A 21,055-nucleotide genomic window follows, 5' to 3' on the forward strand; every position below is an offset into this window, starting at 1 on the left:
TGAGTTTGGGAGGAGCTCAGTTTAAACCACAGTGGGTACTTGTCCACATCACAAAACAACCACGTGATCTGGCATCATTTAGCGTGGTTAACAGCAGTCACTGCTCCGAGGGGTGCAGGGGCTAGAATAGCCAGGGGTTCTAAAATTGCCCCTAGAAACCTGCCTCCCCACCCCACACACATTTCCCAGGTACATGTTCAAACTCACCTGCTTCTGGGGGCAAAGAGTGCAGGGCCAGGGTTCTCCTGGACCAGTTGTGCTTTTGGTGTGGGTTGCGGCGCCTCTGGTGGCAGTTCCCCTTGCTTGCTCATGTTGGTGTAGTGGCCTAGGTGGGCTGACTGGCTCTGCTGGCAGCCAAGCAGGAGAGCTACTCACCCCTCCATCCTTAATCTTGTCTTTGCCTCCTGCCTAGAGATTAGGTCACAATCATCCCTGGTGTCACTCAGTGACATTGCGTTAGGGATGAATGTGGCCGATTGGGGTCCACCTTCCTTCAGTGCATCTCTGTCCCTAGCTAAATGGGACAGTTTAATGGCCTATCAGGTTTTAAACACATAAAATTCCTACAGCCCCAGGTTCAAATCCTGCCAGGGGCAGCCCTGTCTTTCCTCCTGGAGGGGTGATAAATTGGGTACTGGGTGGGTCTTTTAGATGAGATCTTACAATTCAAAGTCATGGTTGCTCTGAGTCCATGTCAAAGATCCCACAGCATTTATGGGAAGGCTAGTAGTGTTGCCTTAGCTTAAATGTCCTCTTCCCCCTCCCTGCTGCATGGTATGCTTAGTGCTTCATGTTAGAGGTGGCTGCATTTCTCCGGAGCTGTGTATACAGCTTCTGAAGTGCTTTGGGATCCTTCAGGCTGAAAGCTGTTTTATAGACAAAATCTGAGCAGGATCGTTGTTAGCTGTTGCTCTGCACAATGTTAGCTGTTAATTCAAAGGGCAAAGTGTTTCACAGTGAACCCACATGAACTAATTTGGAGCCCACACAAGTTGCTGTTCTCCTTTTGGCTAAACATACCTAGGAATAGTGACAGGTGAGTCACTGTTGCAGCCAATGCTCCGGTCTGCACCTGTGCTTAATGAATGATGTCTAGAGGCTGAGCTGTGAAAAAGAGCAGCTTGAGAGTGACTAGAAGCAGTGTTGGCTGCAAGGATCAGTGAGAGCTCTGTTATCTGCCTCTCTCTCAAATCTATAGTATCTGAGCACGTCCATTGCTTTCTAAAAGTTCCTTGGATGTCTTGTTCTGAATTAAATAGAAAGGAGTGTGTTTTGTTAAGAAAATCCAGGTGGGTGCTTTGTGATTCTGCAACCCACAACAAGTGAAGATTGGTGACAAGGATTGGACTGGGCTAAGATCCAGTTATGATTGCTCTGGATGGGTGAGATGATTCCCAGTGTGAACATAAGAATGGCCATACTGGGTCAGATCAAAGGTCCATCTAGCCCAGTATCCTGTCTTCCAACAGTGGTCAATGCCAGGTGCCCCAGAGGGAATGAACAGAACAGGTAATCATCAACTGATCCATCCTCTATCACCCATTCCCAGCTTCTGGCAAAACCGAGGCTAAGGATGCCACCCCTGCCCATCCTGGCTAATAGCCATTGATGGACCTCTCCTCCATGAATTTATCTAGTTCTTTTTTTAACCCTGTTATAGTCTTGGCCTTCACAACATCCTCTGGCAAGGAGTTCCACAGGTTGACTGTGCATTGTGTGGTCCCAGAAGAATCATAACAGAACAGATTACCAAGAGAAAACCCAGGAAGAGTCTAGCAAGTGCTCTTAAAATGCATGGGCCTGACTGTCCTCTCACCTATGCTAGTATAAACCCGGAGTATCTGCACTGAACTTAGGGCAAGGCTACACTTAAAACACTGCACCGGTGCTTCAGTGAAGATGATATTAAGCTGACTGGAGAGCTGGTGTCATTAATCCACCTCCCTGAGCGGCAGTAGTTATAGCGGTAGGAGAAGCTCTCCTGTTGACATAGCACTGTTCACATCAGGGGTTAGGTCAGTGTAACTTTGTTGCTCAGGGGTGTGGGTTTTTTACACCCCTGAGTGATGTAGTTCTACCAATGTAAGTTTATAGTGTAGACCCGGCCTCAGTACAGGTGGCGAGAGGCCAGTCACACCCTCTGCATTTGACGTGGTTGAGCACCAAGCCCTGCAGCGAGAGGCAGCTGGCTACTAGCATCACATACAAAAGCCTTGGCCGTAGGGCTGGGTTGGAATTTTTGAAGCCACAAACCGAACTTGGAAGTATGACGTTTGCAACCCGTTCTGTCAAAGAACAGCAGAGCCCCTTGGGAGAGCAAGGGAGGAAGGCGGCTTTGCCCCAGATGCCTGTCTTGGGAGCCCTGCAGTGGTTTGGGCCCTGTGAAAGACTAGGCTGCTGGAGCTGTGGATGTATGGGATGCACTGCCAGCACCTCCTGTGGAACGTGACCTGCCAACCAGCTGCCATGCTGGGGAGCTCAGAGGAAAAGGATCAGCAGAGCAAAGTACCTCCTTGCAGAACCTGGGGGCCTAGCAAAGACAGCAGCGAAGTTCCCAGCCAGAAGTAAATGTGCTGAGTGGTGCACAGCTTAATCTCCTTATTATGATAATAGGCTGATACCTTACTGTATAGTTAAAATGGAAATTGACAGTGGGGCTGCAGTTTCTCTAACTTCAGAGACTCTCTGTAGTAAACAATCTGGTGAAGCGGCTACGCTGCTTCTAAGTTACCTCTGTTCATGGGAAGCGGGAGGTGTGTGTGGGGGGAACGAAAGGAAACAGGATGAACTGCATGTATGATGGGAACAAAGAGGGTGGGTCGCTCGTTGACCTTGTGTGTCAGGTTTGACTGGCTGGAGCAAAGCTTTCTGGGATTCATCACTGGTGCTGCAGGACAGTGGGGCAGGCAGGAAAGAGACGCTAGGGGTGCAGAGCTCTGAGGACGTTGGTGGACCCAGCTCCAGCACATGTCTGGGTCTAGTGCTTTGCAATAGGTGGGACCATGTTTTTGTCCTCTTCACTCTGTTTTATTCTTTCTCAGCAGCATTTTTTTGCATCTCCTCCAGGACTCTGGAACGCGGAGTTCACCTCCCGCTACCCTCAGCCCTTTGCCCCCCCTCTTATATGCCCCCCTTAATGGAATCATTTGAAGATTCCCTTGAACCCAGGGGTGAAAGTAACTTAAAGGACTTACCAATACGCTGGAGTCCTGAGTGGGGGCGTGGCCTCAACTGGAAGAGGCATGGCCTCAACCGGAAGAGGCGGGGCCTTTCAAGATTTAAAGGCCCTGGGACTCCAGCTATGGCTGGGAGTCCCAGGGCTTTTAAATCACCCTGGAGCTACCAGCTGCAGAGGCTGCTGGGAACCCCGGGGCTCAGGGGTGAATTAAAGGGCCCAGGGCTCTGGCCACCGCAGAGCTCTGGGCCCTTTAAATCACCGCGGGAGCCCAGCTGCTGGAGCTCCAGTGGGGATTTAAAGGGCCCGGGGCTCCCTGCAGAGGCTGGAGCCCTGGGCCCTTTAAATCACCGCTGCGGAAGCCAGTCCAGTCCAGCACGGCGTACTGACTCTTGCTGGTACGCCGTGCCGTACCGGACTGGCTTACTTTCACCTCTGCTTGAACCTGAGGTGGGGCCGGAATGGCTCCTAAACAGACATGACAGAAAAGGGGCCAGTGGCTGGAGTGGAAGCAAAACACTGCACCTTAGCAGAGACTGGCTGGATGAGAGGATGGAAAATGGAGACTTCCCCCCTTAGTCACTGGTTCTAATCCAGTCCCAGATCAGTAATGGCTAGTGATCAGAAGTTATAACCCAATGACACAGAGGTGGCTGAACTATAGGGTGACAACCCGTCCCTTATTTTAAGGGACATCCTTTGACCATTTTAAACATTAAATTGAAGCTTGTGGTAATTGCATTGTATATTTGAGGGCAGTAGAAAAGTACACTTGATATGCTAAGGGAACTGGTATTTCCCTGAAATGTCCCTTAAAATATGTCCTCCATTTTTCATATGACTTTCCCTTATTTCCCTCCAACACCAGTGCTTGCCCTACCGAAATACGAATTGTTCCCCTCACCTCTTGCTGATGCTGGAGAAAAAACATTAACTTCTTCTTTAGGTTTCCATGCCGTTTCTGAGCTGGTGGGTTCCATCTGGAAGAGGGGACTCTGAAATAACCAGCCCAGCTTTGCCTGGCTGGATAGCTCAGAAAATTTGTCTAATCATTGGAATTCTGAGTCTCCTCTGAACTTCCACAGTATTTGGGAACTCAGCTCTGGTCCCTGATCTGACAGCTGTTCTCTTCTTTATAAGCTTTTATACCATCCTCATCACTGTAGTTTCTGAGCACCTTCCTGTGGTGACTAAAATCTGTCAGGTGTTTGTTCTCTCGTCCTCTCCCTCCCCAGTTCGGTGGCTCATGTGAAACGAGTTGTGTTGGTGTGTGGGGTCCCAGTTGTGTTCTTAGCAAACGTGATCTGAGGGATGAGAAGCCTGAAGGTGACAGGACTGGGCTGTGAACCTGTCCCCGAAATGCTGCAGGAGAAAAGGAACGAGGCCCACTGCGTAGTCACCTGGCTGAGATTAGCTGTGGCACGCCAAGCTGTTGTGAGTCACTGTGGCACAGTTTGCTGTACCTGTACCTCTCCAATGACCCAGCGATCTCTGGATAATCTAAGCTTCCATTAAACAAAGGAAGTTTCCAGCCTTTATGGCTGCAGAGAAAACCTTCAGACGATGCCCTGATATCATGCTGTCTGCCTGAGTTTGCAGACCAGCACCCTGAGACAGTAGACCTGCGTGGCATAGCTTCCCCACTTGATCTGAGTGGGGCACAAACTCTGACGACTAGCGATTGCTGTTACGCTGCTCATCGTCCAGCTATTCTGAGATGGTAGGTGGAGCCTGACCACAGCACTCCCCACATATGATTCCTCCCCAGCTGAGCACTGCTGCTCAGGCAGCGGTAGCTGCTCGTATGTTTCAGTTCCTTTTTTGGAGAAGAAGAATGTTGGTTTGGGTGAAAGGTATCTAGCTGGCAGTCCTGAAGCCTGAAGTCCTATTTCTTCACATAACAGATGCTGCATGGGCAGCAACAGGGCAAGCTTCTCTTCTCTTCTTCTCCAATCCCCTTCCTCCCCGCAAAATGCCTTTGTCCTACCCTGGAGCAACACCCTGCCTTGGCAGAAGGGAGTTGGGTCTCCATGGCTCATGCAATCTTTGGCTTCTCTTCCGAGGCTTCCAACAAGGGGGCATGTCACTTCCAGTGGGGTTTTGTGAAACACTACGAATGGAGCTGAGCTCTTCCTGTCTCATTACCTGCAGGGCCTGCCTCACTCCCACACACTGGGAAATCAGGCCCACCTTTGTCTTCGCTGCCCCAGGCCCAAAAGAGCTCCTAATCTAGGAACTGAAAGGCTCTGCCTTCCACCCCCAGTAGCTGAACCAAACTCTTCCCCTGCCCCCTCACGTACATCAAGAAAAAGCCATGGGCTTCTCAAAGGTTTTTTTTTTTTAAATGATGGGTTAAATGCATCCATGGAGGGGAAAAAATAACCAACGGCATTCAAGGTCTTGGGCAGTAGCAATTTCCTCCCTTAAGCCAGCAGACATGGGGAAATGAGGGAAGGCCTATTGATTGATTTTTAACATGGCCCATTATATATCATGTGGATATTGAAATATTAATACCACTTTGCCATTAAGCAGGAGAGAGCCTGAATCCCCAGGGGCTGCTGTAATGGAGAGGGATGGACATAGTCTACAGGTGGCACTCAGCCCGGTAATGAGGAAAGACTATATCATTTCTACACACTGTAAGGAAGAGGCCGGTTGCACTGGGATGGTTACACCGATAGCTTGCTCTTCCCCAGAAAGGAGATTTACAAACCAAATCACTGAGTTGAAACGTTCTCAGGCTGGCTGTGCCGAAAGGATATTTATGCGCCTGGACTTTTTTCCGGCTCGGTCTGGGGCGAAGGGCTTCTCATATTGTAGCGGAAAGGCAGTGTGGCCTAGTGGGTGGAATTCTGGTCTACAGGGAAGTCAACATACCACAATCACCCCATTCTTTGGGCTTGGATTTCGATGCCTTCTCTTTAGGAATAGGTGGTTTCCTGTGCGTTATGGGAGGAGCATAGCCTCTACTTCTCCCTCCTCTAGAAAAGAGGAATTTCAAGATTCTCTTGCAGATGGTGTTCCCCAGAATTCCTAGGCACTCTCAATCCATATGTCTAGTTTCTCTTAGGGCTTGTCATAATAATATTTATTCCTAAGGTTAGCACAGGAGATTTTGCCTGTCACAGCATCATGAATGAGCCAGCTGTACTTGATTAAAGGGCAATAGTCATGTCAGAATCCACTGGTACCTAAATCTCTAATGGTGCTTTGCAGATGGGAATGGAAATATTGGCTAACTGAATAGATTAGCAGTGGCTGTAGCTACACAGAACACATCACTGGACATTGGCAATACCAGGAGGGATAAGCTGGAGTGCTGGTCAGAAGCACAGTGGGGAAAGGAACTGAAATATTTCCCTCATGGATTGTATTTCTAAATGGACAACCTACCCTAAATTCTCAATTACTGAGGGACAATCTTCACTCATTGCCATATTTGCTTTCCACAACCAACTCTCTGTATAAACTTTTCATGAGTGATGTACCCGAATATTTGTCTGCTAATATCTAAACTGTATTCTTAAATCTGTTCACCTTAATTTGAGTTATTGCTGATTATACAGTATATGTATCTTATGACTTTTAAAACAAACTTTGTATTTGTGGATAATCTAAGCACTATACTCAGACGTACAGACACTCTTTTCTTAACCCATGTACTATATAATTTTTTAACATTAGCTTTTAGTTTGGAGGTAAGTAGAGGGCAGTGAGAGAAGAAGACGTAATGGGCATATTGTATCTTTGCTGGCTGTGCTGTATGAATGTTAGAAAGGAGACAGGTTCAAGGGGACCCCGCTGAGGTGTTCAGTATAACATGGAAACAGATCAGTGTCTCACATTCACCTTGTTCCTAAGTATCTTGAGTACAAGAAAAATTCTGGATGAAGTTAAAATAATTGATTTAGAACTAATCAAAGGCAATAATGCTTTACACAGTATGTGCTTAACCTGTGGAGCTCCCCGCAACAGGAAGTTATTGTCCACAGATCTGGATAATTTAATGCTTACTTATACTTGTAGCTAAATAAGCTAGAATAATACTAAGGGTAATAAAAACTTGTGCTCCAGCTTGTAAGCCAATGTCCATAGGACTTAGGAAGGCATTTCACTCCAGGTCTGAGTATGACTTTACGTAGTAATTGTGCAGCGCACAAACAAGTTGATTGCCACCCTCTTCAGAGCTGGCTGCATTTCAGCATTGCTTGCATAGATTATATAACTGTACAGCGCATTGGGGCCCTTCAGAATGAAAGGTGATCTATGAATTGAAGATATTATTTAAGCCTTTCTTTTTCTCATTAGCTTATGACTAACTCTCAGTGTGCAGAGCTCTGTGATGCTGTGTGTTGAGGATGCTAGAGAAAATCGAATGGATTGAATTGCTTTGCAGGTAGCAAGACACATATGGAGCCTTTGTAGCCTTCTTTGTTTGTTTGTTTTTGCTTTTTCGTTTTAAATTGACATGCTAAAAGGGAACGAAAAAGTCTACTCAGAGATGGGAGCGCGCAGTCGGCTTAAATCATTTTTCAAGGGCAACAGGGAACAATGGAGAGTGGATGGCGATGGAACACCACAGCAGGAAAAGAGATTTGAAAGCACTTTTATTTCTGATGTTACGCGAAGGTTTTGAAAGAATGAGGATGAGGGAAGATGGAAAAGCAAGTGGCGACCAGAGCACTGGAGGCCCCAGTATATTTTCAGACTGTGTAGCAAGGTTTAAAAATCACCCTTTTGGTGTATAACTTTGGAATTGTGAACTTGATTGTGCCAACTCAAACTACTGGTTTAGCAAGCCCAGTATCCAGAGGCCAATATTCACTTCTTCAGAAGAACACCCGGAGTGCATTTGACCTCTTCTGCAATGCTCCACAGGCAGCATGGCCTACTGGAAGAAAGACACCAGAGTGAGGAGCTAGGACTCCTGGGTTCTTTTCCCAGCTTTGACACAGAAATGCTATGTGACATGAGGCTTAACCTCTCTGTTTCAGTATCCCCATCTGTCAGAATGATGAATGATCCTAACCAACCTTTGCAAAGCGCTTTCAAATCTACAGAAGGAAAAGTGATGAGAATTATTAGGGGTGGAGGGAATTCCTTCTTGACCTCTCTGGGTGATTATCTGATGCTCTGAAGCATGAGAGCTGATTCTTCCTATTTTAATGCATAACAAAATACATTACTGTTGGCCATACAATTTCCTACCCCTTTGAAACCTCAGTCCCATGTATGCCACAGCAGAGCGTTCCACCTGTTGTGTGAGGATGTGTGTGCAGGCTGTCAATTTCATCCATCGTCCCCTTATTCTTGGATTACGTAATAGTGTAAAAAGTGGGGAGTCATCATTTAAAAATGTTTAGTAGATCCTTAAAATAATCTGAAATCTATCAGCCCCAATCATTGTCCCTTGCAGCTGGGATTTCATCAGATCTCACGTACTAAACAGAGTCTTGCCTGGTTGTTACTTGGATGGGAAGACCCAAAGGAAAGCCCCAGGTGCTGTAGCACATAGTGTTGGTGACTGACTTTCCCCTGACTCAGCACTGACCCCAGTTCCTCAGTTTGATGCAAGGGACTCTGTGTTGCTGATTGTACCATCTTTCCGATAAGGCCGAAAACTCAGGTTCTGACCTCTTGTGGCCAATAAAGAACCTGTGGCGGTTTTTAGCCCTGGTGTCCTGATCATATTCCAAAGTGAGTGACTACGTTGTGTTGATCTAACCGTGCCCGGAAATTTCACCTCAATACAATATTCTTCACTTCCTCCCCTAGAGGGTTGTAGCATTGCTGTGTGCTGGGTAAATGTGCTCCCATCCCAAAGGTGGCTGCATTTCCGTGGCAAGGGAGGCAATTCCGTATACGTGTCCTGTAAGGTGCTTGGCTTTTGTAAAGCACTCTGAGACGCACTGATGAAATGTGCATAGAAGTGCTAGGTAATGTTACTTGGTAATCCTTTGGGATGGCAGGTGCTGTAGCAGTGCCTGATGGGGACATCGGGAAGGGGTTTCATGGAGACTGGCTGCCGTCTCTCCCATTTGAGCTATTCAGTACCATGTCTGGCACCGCACTTCGCTACTTGAGTGCAGATGCATTTTATTAAATAAAAATGTATTTAATTGAATGACGCTTTGATGCTGGCTGGATGCCAAAGGCAAGCCAGCAACTGCCTGCCCTCTCCCTCTGTTTTTCTTTCAACTCTTTAAAACCCAGTGCCTCTCAAATACTTTTGTTTACTTATTTTTTTTAATTGAGAGGCTGCTCCTAGAGCCAGCAGGTTTGAACTGCAAAGAGCCAGAGCTTTGACTAGCCTGTGGTGATGCCTTAGTAGATCTACTCCTACACTAACAGCTACCTCCTATGTGGGTGGGGAGGGAGGGCGGGCATGGGACGACAGATGGGGATTCTGCCAAAGAAGGGGGAACCCAACTGAAATTGAACAGGTGTTGGCCAGGGGATGTCCCTGGCATCCTTTGCTGGCCAGAGTTGTGGTGACAGGGAGGCAGCACATCTTGGAGAGATGTTGTGGGGGAGCATGCATGCCCCACCCCAAGTAACTGGGGGTCACATGTTTAGTCATCATAAAATGCCACCCTTGTAATATGGGAGCCTAGGAAACAAGGGTCTAGCTCAGGGGTAGGCAACCTATGGCACGTGTGCTGAAGGCGGCACATGAGCTGATTTTCAGTGGCACTCACACTGCCCGGGTCCTGGCCACCGGTCCGGGGGGGGGGGCTCTGCATTTTAATTTAATTTTAAATGAAGCTTCTTAAACATTTAAAAAACCTTATTTACTTTACATACAACAATAGTTTAGTTATATATTATAGACTTACAGAAAGAGACCTTCTAAAAACATTGAAATTTATTACTGGCACACAAAACCTTAAATCAGAGTGAATAAATGAAGACTCGGCGCGCACTTCTGAAAGGTTGCTGACCCCTGGTCTAGCTACAGGAGCTCGGCACCTCCAGCGACAAAGCACCCCTTCATGCTGCCCTGGACCACTGGTGTCAATATTGATTCAGAAGGATACTTAGTCATCCACGTCTGTTCCTGGCACCAGAGTGCCCCCCCCCCAGCACTGATTTTGAAGGAAGACCATAGACAATGCTACTTCCTGCAGCCCTGGGGTTTTCCCATCCCACTCCCACCAGCAAGGCACTTATCCCAATATCCCTGTGTCAGCATGGCTCTGTGTCCCCCATAGGGAGGAGTAGGGAGGGCACCCATGTTGTGGGGTTTCACATGGTTCAGTCTGACATTGCTCATGCTCAGCTGATTCCTGAACAGGTGACCCGTCCATTACAACTGAGGGAGAACTCCAGTGAGTATCCAAAGGGACAGCTAAGTCCCCGTAGCAGGTCAAGTTTGGTTCTGAGCATCTTCTCTATGGGAGCCAAAAAGGAGACTGCTCCTGGATAGACACTGGCTCCAGCACAGTTCCCCCCTTCCTCCTCCTTGGTTAGTTTGCCATATCCCCATCTCAGAGCTGCATGCATTTCCACTCATGCTTCACATGGGATGATCAGTCCCGAGTCCCCATCTACCCAAATTACTGTGGCTATGTAACTGCTTCCTCAATGGAGGAGGTGGAAACCTGCAAGGAAGAGAGCAATGCTGTTCTTACCAAGGCGGGCGGACTGGAGGGCCTGACAGAGCTCTCCTCTAATAACAGCCATGGTTCTTGTTGCCTAACAGGAAGGAACAACATAGGCACAGTGGGGTGTTTACTGATTATACACAACATGCAAAGCTTAGCTATATACATACACTGCTGCTGGCAGGGTTCTGGTGGCTTCTGGAACATAAAAGACAGTGAGGTCCATTTGAGGGCTCACAAACTATTCAAAGGGTACTACCCATTGTTGGGCAGTACATATGCCTCCCCCCTTAATGTGTAAAGGCATAATTTTAAAAAAGAGTTACCAATGCCTTACTGCCATTAAATAGACCAAGGTGCTCCACTTTCAATCTGAGAGCTGGATTATGGCTTCTCTCTGGAAAACGTCTCTTCGGCATCACACCAGTGTCTGGAGCCATGTCTGCACTTTGTGGTGTAGCTGTTTCAACAGCATCTTCCTGCTCTGTAGTATCAGGGCCCCTTTTAGTAGAAACAGGGACCTGAGGCTCACTGGTGCTATCACAAGGCACCAACTGCGGCTGTATTATTGGCTTATTTTCACTAGGCCTCCGTGGGATAGAACATCAGCTTGCAAGCACGCATTCAACAGGGCGTGCATGTCTTCTGCATGACATATTTGGTGCCGCTTCTTCCTGCTAAGGCAGGGGTCTTGTCTGCAATGTAATTGCTCCAGGTTTCTATGAATTATCTCTAAAGTATCTTCGTTTTCTCCAACATGGAAACTGCGCTCTCGGATGTGACTATTTGTGGCAATTCAATCAGGCTATTTCTGTGAATGTTCCCTTGTAGATCAGCCTTTAACAAGTTCAGGTGAGACCTTAAATTACAGCCGTAACCAACAGAACTGGTGTATAATTTGCAGCAGCATGTGCCGCATTCCTACAGGTGAAATAAAAATCTGTACTCTTGTGTTGTATACTACTTTTATCCAAAGCCAGAACATGAATTGCTGGCTTGAATGTGTGGATAAACCTTTCTGCTAATCCATTTGTGGCTGGATGGGAAGGTGCTGATGTGACGTTTGATACCATTTCTTTTGACAAACAATTGAAACTCTTCAGACGTGAACTGAGTTTCATTGTCACTTACAATCTGTTCAGGAACTCCCATCTGTGAAAATAATAGTCTTAGCACTTCCACTGTCTTGCGCTGAATTAGTTGAACTCGTACTGAATACTTCAGGCTATCTAAAATGGGCATCTACTACAATCAAAAATATATGTCCTATTAATGGTCCAGTGTAATCTATGTGGATTTGCCAGCACAGAGCAGTTGGTTGCTCTCAAGGATTCCAAGGAACATGTGTGGGCACGTGTTGTGTTTTGTCGATGACCTTAACATTGTTTTGTCATTTCCTCTATTTGTGTATCAATCTGTGGCCACCACACAAAACTCCTGGCAAAGACTTTCATTTTTACAATTCCCAAATGGCCTTCATGTAATTCTTGGAGTACACACGACCTGAGCTCCATACGAATAACCAGGCTTGGGTCACACCTTGATATATACTCAACTGTGCTTTTCAGGCAGAGAAAGCTGGAAACTGTTGTTTGTGTGCATAAATCCATCCATTCGTCGTAATGTAGAATTTAGTGACTGTCACTGATTTCACTGCCTTCGCCTTACTTGCCACTTCCAATAGCAAGTGTAAGAAGCTATCCGCATTCACTTGTTGGTTGATGCTTTTGAACTCAGTATTAAGAGTGAGTGCCCAGGAATATTGTCCATCCCCATAATTGTGCTGCAGCCATTACTTGTACTGTCGTTGGGTTAAAAATTGCAACCAGAGGTGGTTGATGTGTAGCCAAGAATAAATGTTTCCATGGCCTGGTGGTGGTTGTGCTTTTTGCATTGACCTGCACATGAAAATTTCTGTGTGTGACCCGATTTCTTGCAGTTTCTACAGGGCTTGTCCTTGAACCAACTATTATTTGCATTGTGCAACTCTTTCTCACAATGAAAGCATTTAGTCTTTGAGGGTTGTCCATGCTGTGCTTTCTGCTTGACCCCCCCAGTTAATTTGTTGCACAGATTACATGATGTTGTTTCAGTTCCCTGGCATCATTAGTAGCTGTTTCTATTGATACAGCAATTTTTAGAGCACGTTTGGGTGTCAAATGAGCCTCAGTCAATAACAATTTTGGGTTGTTTCATTTTGAATACCACGCACTAGCTGGTTCCTTAATGCATCATTTAAACACTTTCCACACTGGCAATGCTCTGTTAATTTCTTTAATCCAGCCACATATTCAGAACTTGTTTCATTTTCTTATTGATTCCATTTCTAAAAGCAGAAGGGCTCTGCAATCACCAGTGGCTTTGGGGAGAGGTGATTTTGTAAAATTTTCCAGCAAACAATCTCAGCAAATGTTTTGTCTGCAGGTTTAATAGAAGCTGTTAGGCTACGCGGCGGGTTATAAATCTTAGCCCCCATTACGCTCAGTAAAACCACCACCATTTTCTCATCAGTTATACTATTAGCTATTATATACTGTTCTAGTCTCTCGATAGAGCTGGGCCAGTCCTCTACTGAGCTATCAAACGAGGCCATTTCCCTCCCCAAAACAGACAATTGTAGTCCTTTTTCAAATTATTTTTCTGTAAATGAGCAGGTTACTCACAGTCCCAGAGGCTGCAGACTAGAGTTTCCTCTTCATGTCCCCTTGGCTTCAGCAGTCACTTTCTAATTCACTGTGTTCCTGGCTCAGGAGCTCATCCTCCTCGCCAATGATTGTGTCTTTTGCTTTTTGCACAGCAAAAGTCACAGGAAGGAGCCAGAGGGCACAGTGGAGTCTAAAGCCCAACTCCAGTTGAAATCAGTGGGAGTTAGGTACCTGAATACCTTGAGCATCTGGGCCCAAATAACCATGTCTGCTAACTATACACAACATGCAAGACCTAGCTACCTATAGGCACCGCTGCTGCTGCAGAGTCCTGGTGGCATCTCAAACACAGAAGGCTCTGAAGTCTACTAGAGGGGTGACAAACTATTTAAAAGGGTGCTACCCAATTCCTGTGCAAGGAGATTGGGGGCTTTGCAGGGAGCTGCACCAGAAGGGGCGGTGACGCTTCGCTCCCTATGGATTTGGGAGTATCGATGTGGCGCTCAGACAGTCATGTGGTGTCAAGTGTTAGGCGATGAACATCCCCCATGTGGCACTAATGCCTGGAGTGGCTTGAGCACTTGCAGATGTTAGTGGCATCGAGCGGCTGAGCCTGCTTGGTCTCCTGGCCCATCCCATGCCCCTCGCCCCTCACATTAGCAACAGGCAGGAAGGGAAGAGATTCCTGTGGAGACGGGGAGAGCAGCAGTAACATCACCTTGCTAGAAAGTAATGAAATCCTCGGCGGAGTTTCCAAGACAGGCAGGAGGAGCTGGACTGTGCAGCCCCTGAAGGGCTTGGTCTGAATGTGTGTCAATGGCCACCTGGCAACAAATCAAAGCCGCTGCACTTGTCACAGGGCCCATGCTGTAGTGTCCCACTGAGGCAAGCAGTGGAGCCACCAAGAGGCCCGTGCTGTCTGCATGGAATGACACAGGCTTAGTCCTCCTGTTCTGGGATTGCAGATCATGAAACTGCTACTGATGCTGCTTCCCTGCCCCGGAGCACAGCGCTTGCTCCGAGGGGTTCAGGGCAATCCTTCTGTAGGCAGTGCCCAGGCACTACCAGCTCAGGCACCAGCTCCCGCTTTCACCAGAGGAGGATGCTGAGCACTGAGTCCAATCAGAGACTAGCTGAAGCCTGTGGAGTGCATTACCCTGGGGCAGAGACGGTCCCTTCCCAGCTCTAATCCGTTTAGGAAGGTGGGGGATTGGGTTTGCAAGGGAAGAGAGGGTGCTGAATCCGTTTAAGAGGATTACACCCCTGCAGTGCCGATGACCCCCGGGTAGGTTGTCAGCAGTGAGGATCAATCTCGGCACCTCTGGATCTTAACGCATGAGCTTCTCCTGCCTGAGCTAAAAGATCCAGCTCTCAGCCGAGGCTGTAGCAAGCTCATCAATCTCTAGGGGTACGTCTATACTGCAAAGACACACCTGCCACACTGCATCCCAGAGCTGAGGTCAATTGACTCGGCTTGTGGGCCTCGGGCAGTGGGGCTAAAAATAGCGGTGTAGACGTTCCTGGTCAGGCTGGAGCCTGGGCTCCAGGACCCTCCCCCTTGCCAGATTTCAGAGCCTGGGCTCCAGCCTGAGGGGGAACGTCTACACTGCTCTTTTTAGCCCCGTGAGCCCGAATCAATTGACCTGGGCTCTGAGACTCGGAGCCGCGTGTTTTTCTTTGCAGTGTTGACATACCCTAACTGCCGTCGGGGAGAGACAGGGTGCCACACAGCATGGGCATGGCTCTCACACCCATAACACATCCTCTTGGCCCATACCACAGAGACCAGCCTGGAAGTTAGGATCAAAAGAAACATAAGACGTGATAAGAGCAAAGCTTGCACCAACCCTATTCCTGGAGATGAGAATGAAGTAGTCTCTGTATCTTCAGAGAGAGGGCGGGTTGCAGGGGCTGTGGCAGACAAGGTTTGGACTAGGTGAGACAATCTCATTGGGCCTAGTTCATCACTGCATTGCTCCAGTTCTACGTCTGAGTAACACAACATTGAATCAGGCCCCTTTCCCTTTAAATTCACCTTGAATAATCTTTTGAGTTATCAGAAGAGTCCTTGTGACACAGACCTAAAAGCCCAGCATTTGCTCAATGTTCTGGAGGCTCCAGGATTTCTGCAACAATAGGGATCGGAGACTTGCTTTATTGAAAGGAAAACGTCAATTAGCTGGCATGGGCCTGGTAGCACTTGCCAGAGCTCTCGGAGACGTTATTCGTGGATGCAGAGATCATTTCTAGAAATTGGAGAAGGACAGACCTAAGTCACAAAGGTCAGATTGGAAGCCAAAAGTTCCCAAAGTTCAGTGGGGTTCTGGTCTGGGGGGGTTGGGTCAGCTCCATCTTTGCTAATGACAGAAAACATTTGCTCTTCAGTTTGTCAAACATCACCCCGGGCAGCAGCTCTCAGTGAGGGCCAGTGCATAAACCACATGGGAAGGTTGTCTATAACGTTGTTTTGGGTGAGCAAATAAAAGCTAGCACAAGTTTTCATCCTTTCCAAACTCTCAAAATGGCTTGTCCCATTAACTGCAAATTTTCTAGACACCCGCACAATCCACCTGTCTTCTGGACAGGAGAGAGCACAGGGAAAGGAGCTTTCAAGATAGTTCCAGGGGAGAGTGTGCAAATCTTGGTTTATAATTGAAACCACCTACAGACTTAGCTGTAGGTGTCTTCAGAACATCCACCAGGCAGTTTTTTGTTCAGAGATATTGAACCAAACCACTTTCTGACTGGTCTGAACCTTTCTTATGCTAGAATCCTGCCAAAAGAGGAAGCCTCGTCTCTGGTGCCAAATGAAATGGCTCCCTCTTGATTTATGGATGGTCCCAGTTTAGAGTTGTGGGCATGGAGGAGGGAGAAAAGACTTGCACTGCAACAAAATCCACTCTTTCCTGTATTCTTCTCTCTCTCGCTCTCTGTGATTTAGAGTGCAGAGGTCCCCCTAAGGGTGTCACTGGGGAGATGGGCTCATCAAAGATCCAACCTTTCAGTTTTGCAGTGTGATAGCTCATGGGACTGGAGCTGTTCATAAAATGCTTCCCCTCCCCCAGACCCTGACGATTCTGTATAAGCGAGCCTGTACTAACACACAAGTTGACAGCTGCAGGTTCCTCTAGCTAGTGGCTCCAGCACCAAGCAATTTCTATTAATTTACCAGGGGGAAGATACAACTGGTACCAGTGGATGCTAGGGATTAGTGTCCAGATTTTTGTGTTTCTATCATGTAAATCTAGATGTACATTTGATGCAGTCCAGAGAGTCATAAGGCACAGAATTTGATATCCCTGGTGCTAATATTGCGTAACACACTAGCTTAATGCATGCAGTCATGTGCCTCTCTCTAGACACTGGCTGGCCTCGGTGATTATAGCAGCCTGCTAGCTATTCACATTTAATGGAGTTACTCTTTCAGCTCAAGTGGCAGGTGCCTGTGCCGAAGGTCTGAGGTTTGATACCTGCTGATGATGAATGTGTGGCCACAGTTTGATACAATTGCATAAAATAATGTAAAGCTAGGGGCTTTTAATGGAACACAGTTAGCAGTTTCCGCTATTCTGTGGGAAGTTGGATGCAGCTAAAGCTATTAGTGATGCAAGCTTCTGCTAGCATAATCCTGCCAAAGCTGCCAATTCGGGATGCTGCTGCTTCTGATACCAGCCTGATCAGATTGCAAACACCACTCAATGGAGGATAGGAAAGGGGCTGCTCTGACAGAATGGCTGGGGTTGGCTTAGCTTTTCTGATCATCCTCTTCCCAAGCCCTTCTACTCCTCAACAGATATTCCTTCTGTTCATGGAAGCAGGTGCTGTTGTTGATTTTTCCCCCACTGACATGTGAGATAAAAAGACGCCAAATGCGAAATGCAGAAACAAGGAAAGAAGAAATTACTTTTTTTTTATCATGTTTAAATCCTGAAGCAGATTTAGTTTGTGGCCAACATTAAAAACAACATTTTCATTATGTAGAAAAATTAATCTCGTCAGATTCTCAGCTTAATCTCCGCTGAATATTCATGTAATGGTCAGTCTGTGTGCTTTCTGATATTGACATGCCAGCCGCCCACAGCTGAACTCATCAACCCCTAGGATTAGGAGCAGAGGTGCAGAGAACAATGCTGCACTCTCTGTGTGGGAGGGCCAGATGCCCCAATAGATGGTCTCTCTTACCTAACCCTCAGCATTTCTAATATGGCCCATGGGCACCATCTTTAACTTCTCTGATTCTGTGACTGTGGCCCATCTAGTCTGGTATCCTGTCTCCAGCCGGGGCCAAGGCTGGATGCTTCTGAGGAAAGGGTAAAACCCGCAATGTTCCCTGCTTATGCCATCTCAAGGCTCTCTGCTGGGTGTGTCCAGGACAGAAGGACTTCAGCAGACTGTACAGGATAATGCTCTTTGGTTCTCTGCCTGCTGGTTAGTACAGGGCTGACACGAGGTCATTTTGGGATTGAATCACCAGACATCAGGATGTGCCATTTGGTATTGAACAGTGCTGGGTGAATGGCAGAAATATAAGCCTGGTGCCAGAGCAAGATGTCTTCACCCCAGCTTTGGAGACTCCAGATTTGGCAGGCACAGCACCTACTAAGGGTTCTGCCCTCTGGATCTGCAGTCAATGAGTGTTCTTCTGATGTAATTTTTTCCCCTGGGGGTTGGCTGGTTGTGGCGTCACACAGTGTCCCTCTGCCATACTTTGAGCTGCTTTCTCTGGCTCAGAGAAAGCACCTGCCATCTTGCTCCTGTAGTTTAATTACATTTCTATTCCAGTTAGTATCTGGACTCAGAAATAGTAAGCTCCAACCACAGCAGTGACAGAAAGCAGCAGCTCAGTGCAAATGCCCTTACATTCCTATGCCAGCACATAACTGACTAGTGCTCTGGGAGCCTGTTCCGGGAGCAGGCAGAGGAGTTATGGATTACATTGGTCAGTCGCCCAGTTCCCTTAGGTTTAGATGAATGAATAATCCTCACTTCATTCTATTGAGAGCCTCAGAAGATGTCATCACAGGCATGGGGTGAAATATGTCCTCCCCATGTCACTCCAATGAATTGTGATTGGCTGTCTGGTGTATGCCCCACTGGCCCCTACTGGGTAGATCCCACCAGAACGGCTCGAGTGTCTCTCCACTCCGCATAGTGGCAGAACTAGCTGACTTTCCTCCCCGGTCCATGTGTTTTGGAGGTGAGGGCTGGGAGTTCCGTTCCCTGCAGCGACATGTCTGCAGTTCTAGGGACCATTCTGTCCGTGCAGCTTTTCAAAGGGGCGGCGCTGTCTACTGGCGAGGGCACTGGGCTGGGAATCAAGAGAGCTGGGTTGTAGTCCTGGCTCTGCCACTGCCCAGGCCACCTTTGTTTCCCCTGACATCCCTTTTCTGTCTTGTCTACTTACAATGCGAGCTCTTCCTAGCAGGGACTGTCTCTGGCTGTGTGTTTGTACAGCACCAATGGGACTCTGATCTCAGCTGGGGCATCTAGTCACTATGTAATACAAATGATTAATAATCCGTTTGCAACCCCAGGTGATGCGCTATGGTTGATCACACATGGAACAGCTGAGAAGACTTTGAATCTGGTTTTGTTTTAACCGGGGCATCTCAGATCTCCCCTTCAAATGGCTGGGTGCCTGCAAACCAAGGTTGGCCTCACCCACCGCACAGGGGGCAGTGGATATTAACCTTGCCCCTTTTGGCACCTGGGAAGGAAATGGGATCCTTAAAGTTCCTTCCACGTGGCTGAGCCAAAGGGCCATGTGAATCTGGTTGTGCTGTAAGTCTTGCTGTCTCCAGCTGGGATCATGCTTTGGGCTCAGAGTTTACTATCTGAAAGCTTCCTTTTATGCCAGCCCTCTGGTCTGAGTAGGGGCCTTTGATCCTTCAGCTGGGTAGATCAGGCATCTAGGAAAGCAGCCCGTCCATGCCCCATGTTGCTTTCCCCTGCACTTTTTTCATAGATGGATTTCCCTGCCAGCCTGCTCTCCTCCCATTCCTCCCTCTTTCTGCAGCCTGTAACTATTTCACTAGGGGTGTGTGTGAGAGAGAGACACAGAGAGAGAAGCCTGACTGGAGGGGCCCTGGCTGCAAGACGTAGACCTGACTGGCTCAGATAGGTGGTGGAGCCCATGTAGGATTGAAATCCCAGGCTAGTCAGTCGGCATAGCCCCAGTGCTGCACTTGCAGTACGGTGGTGCCCTGTGCAAAAGGGCCCGTTGCTCCACAGACATGATGGGTTGGGGGGAGAATTCCCTCAGCTCAGGATCAGGGACTCGCTGAGGTGAGTCTCTTGAGGTTCACCAGTCTTTTGTCTCTGGTAACGTTCTGCCAGGTAAATACAGGTAGGGGTCCCATGTCCTGCCTATGCTGCCAGGTCCAGGTCCTCTCCCAGACCTGCACTAGAATAGCCCACACAGTCTCTGCTGTGCCAGCCCCGCAAGCCAGAGAGCTGTATGGAGACAGAATGAGGCAGAGCACAAATGAGTTGCTGGAGGCCCTGTATCTGTAATGCAGCCGAGTAGGGAGCCAGCCGCAAAAGCTGCTGAATGTTTTATGGTGTATTTAAGACCTGTGCAAAGTCTGGACACTGCTCTGTATATCTCTTTTACTAGACAATAACTCTTACGGGAGAGCTGCCGTGGTGACGCACTAGGCGGGGGTGCCAGGGGAATGCGTGTGGGGGCGAAGGGGTGGAGATAGGTGAGGTGGAGCTCGGTCCTTGGCAGGATGGTGTGAGCAGGAATGGGAAAGTGGTGCTCACGGCCCAGAGGCGACTCGACAGTTGGCAGGGTTGAGGGATTTCGAGACACTGTGGCCAGGCGTCACAACAAATGAGGATGTCGGATCGATGTGGGGGATATTGAGGCTCTCTCTTCACTGCCCCAAACCGCGTGATGGTGCACACTGCAAATAAACATCTTTTCTGCACTGAAGACAAAGCCTGAGTCAGTATGCTGGAGGGGTGGTAAGGGTCTGTATTAGCCAGTTGGGGGATCATGTCAGCGGGACAGGGTGCTGCACTGGCGTGTGCAGGGGCACACAGAACCACACTTGTATGTAGGGAGGCTGTTGGTGTTCCAGGAGCTGCAGTGGAGGGGTTAGGTTGTGTTGGTATTACAGCAGTGCCTGGAGTGTGCTATGCCTTATACAGCTACATAGGGGGAGACAGCACCTGCCCTGAGAAGCTCACAGTCTATGAAGACAAGCAGTAGAGGAAGGGTATGGGGGGAGGGATAAAGGAGGGCAGTGTTGTACCAGACAAGGCCAATGTTCATCTAGCTCCTTCTCTCATCCCCAACAGTAGCGTGTGTCTGATGCTGCGGAGAAAGGTCTGAAAAGATCCATCTGGCCACCTGTGCAATGATTTATCCTGGAGCGAAACTTCTCCCAGACCCACCCACTGATCAGCTTACACTTGGAACTCAGAGGATGGAGGGCTCTTGTCGGTTGTGTTCCGGCTGGTGTTGCTGCCAATACAATTCTCACTCGCGGACCTCTCTAGCCTCAGCTAGGCCCTTTTCACTCTGAATCATTCTACGCTGAGGTCAGGAGGGTGAGACTCATCTGTGTGTCATAGGGGCTGTACTGCTAACAGATTCTCCTTTGGGGCAAGCGCTAAGGGCC

This window comes from Mauremys mutica, chromosome 3 (assembly GCF_020497125.1).
Source record: "Mauremys mutica isolate MM-2020 ecotype Southern chromosome 3, ASM2049712v1, whole genome shotgun sequence".
Classification (NCBI taxonomy): domain Eukaryota; kingdom Metazoa; phylum Chordata; order Testudines; family Geoemydidae; genus Mauremys; species Mauremys mutica.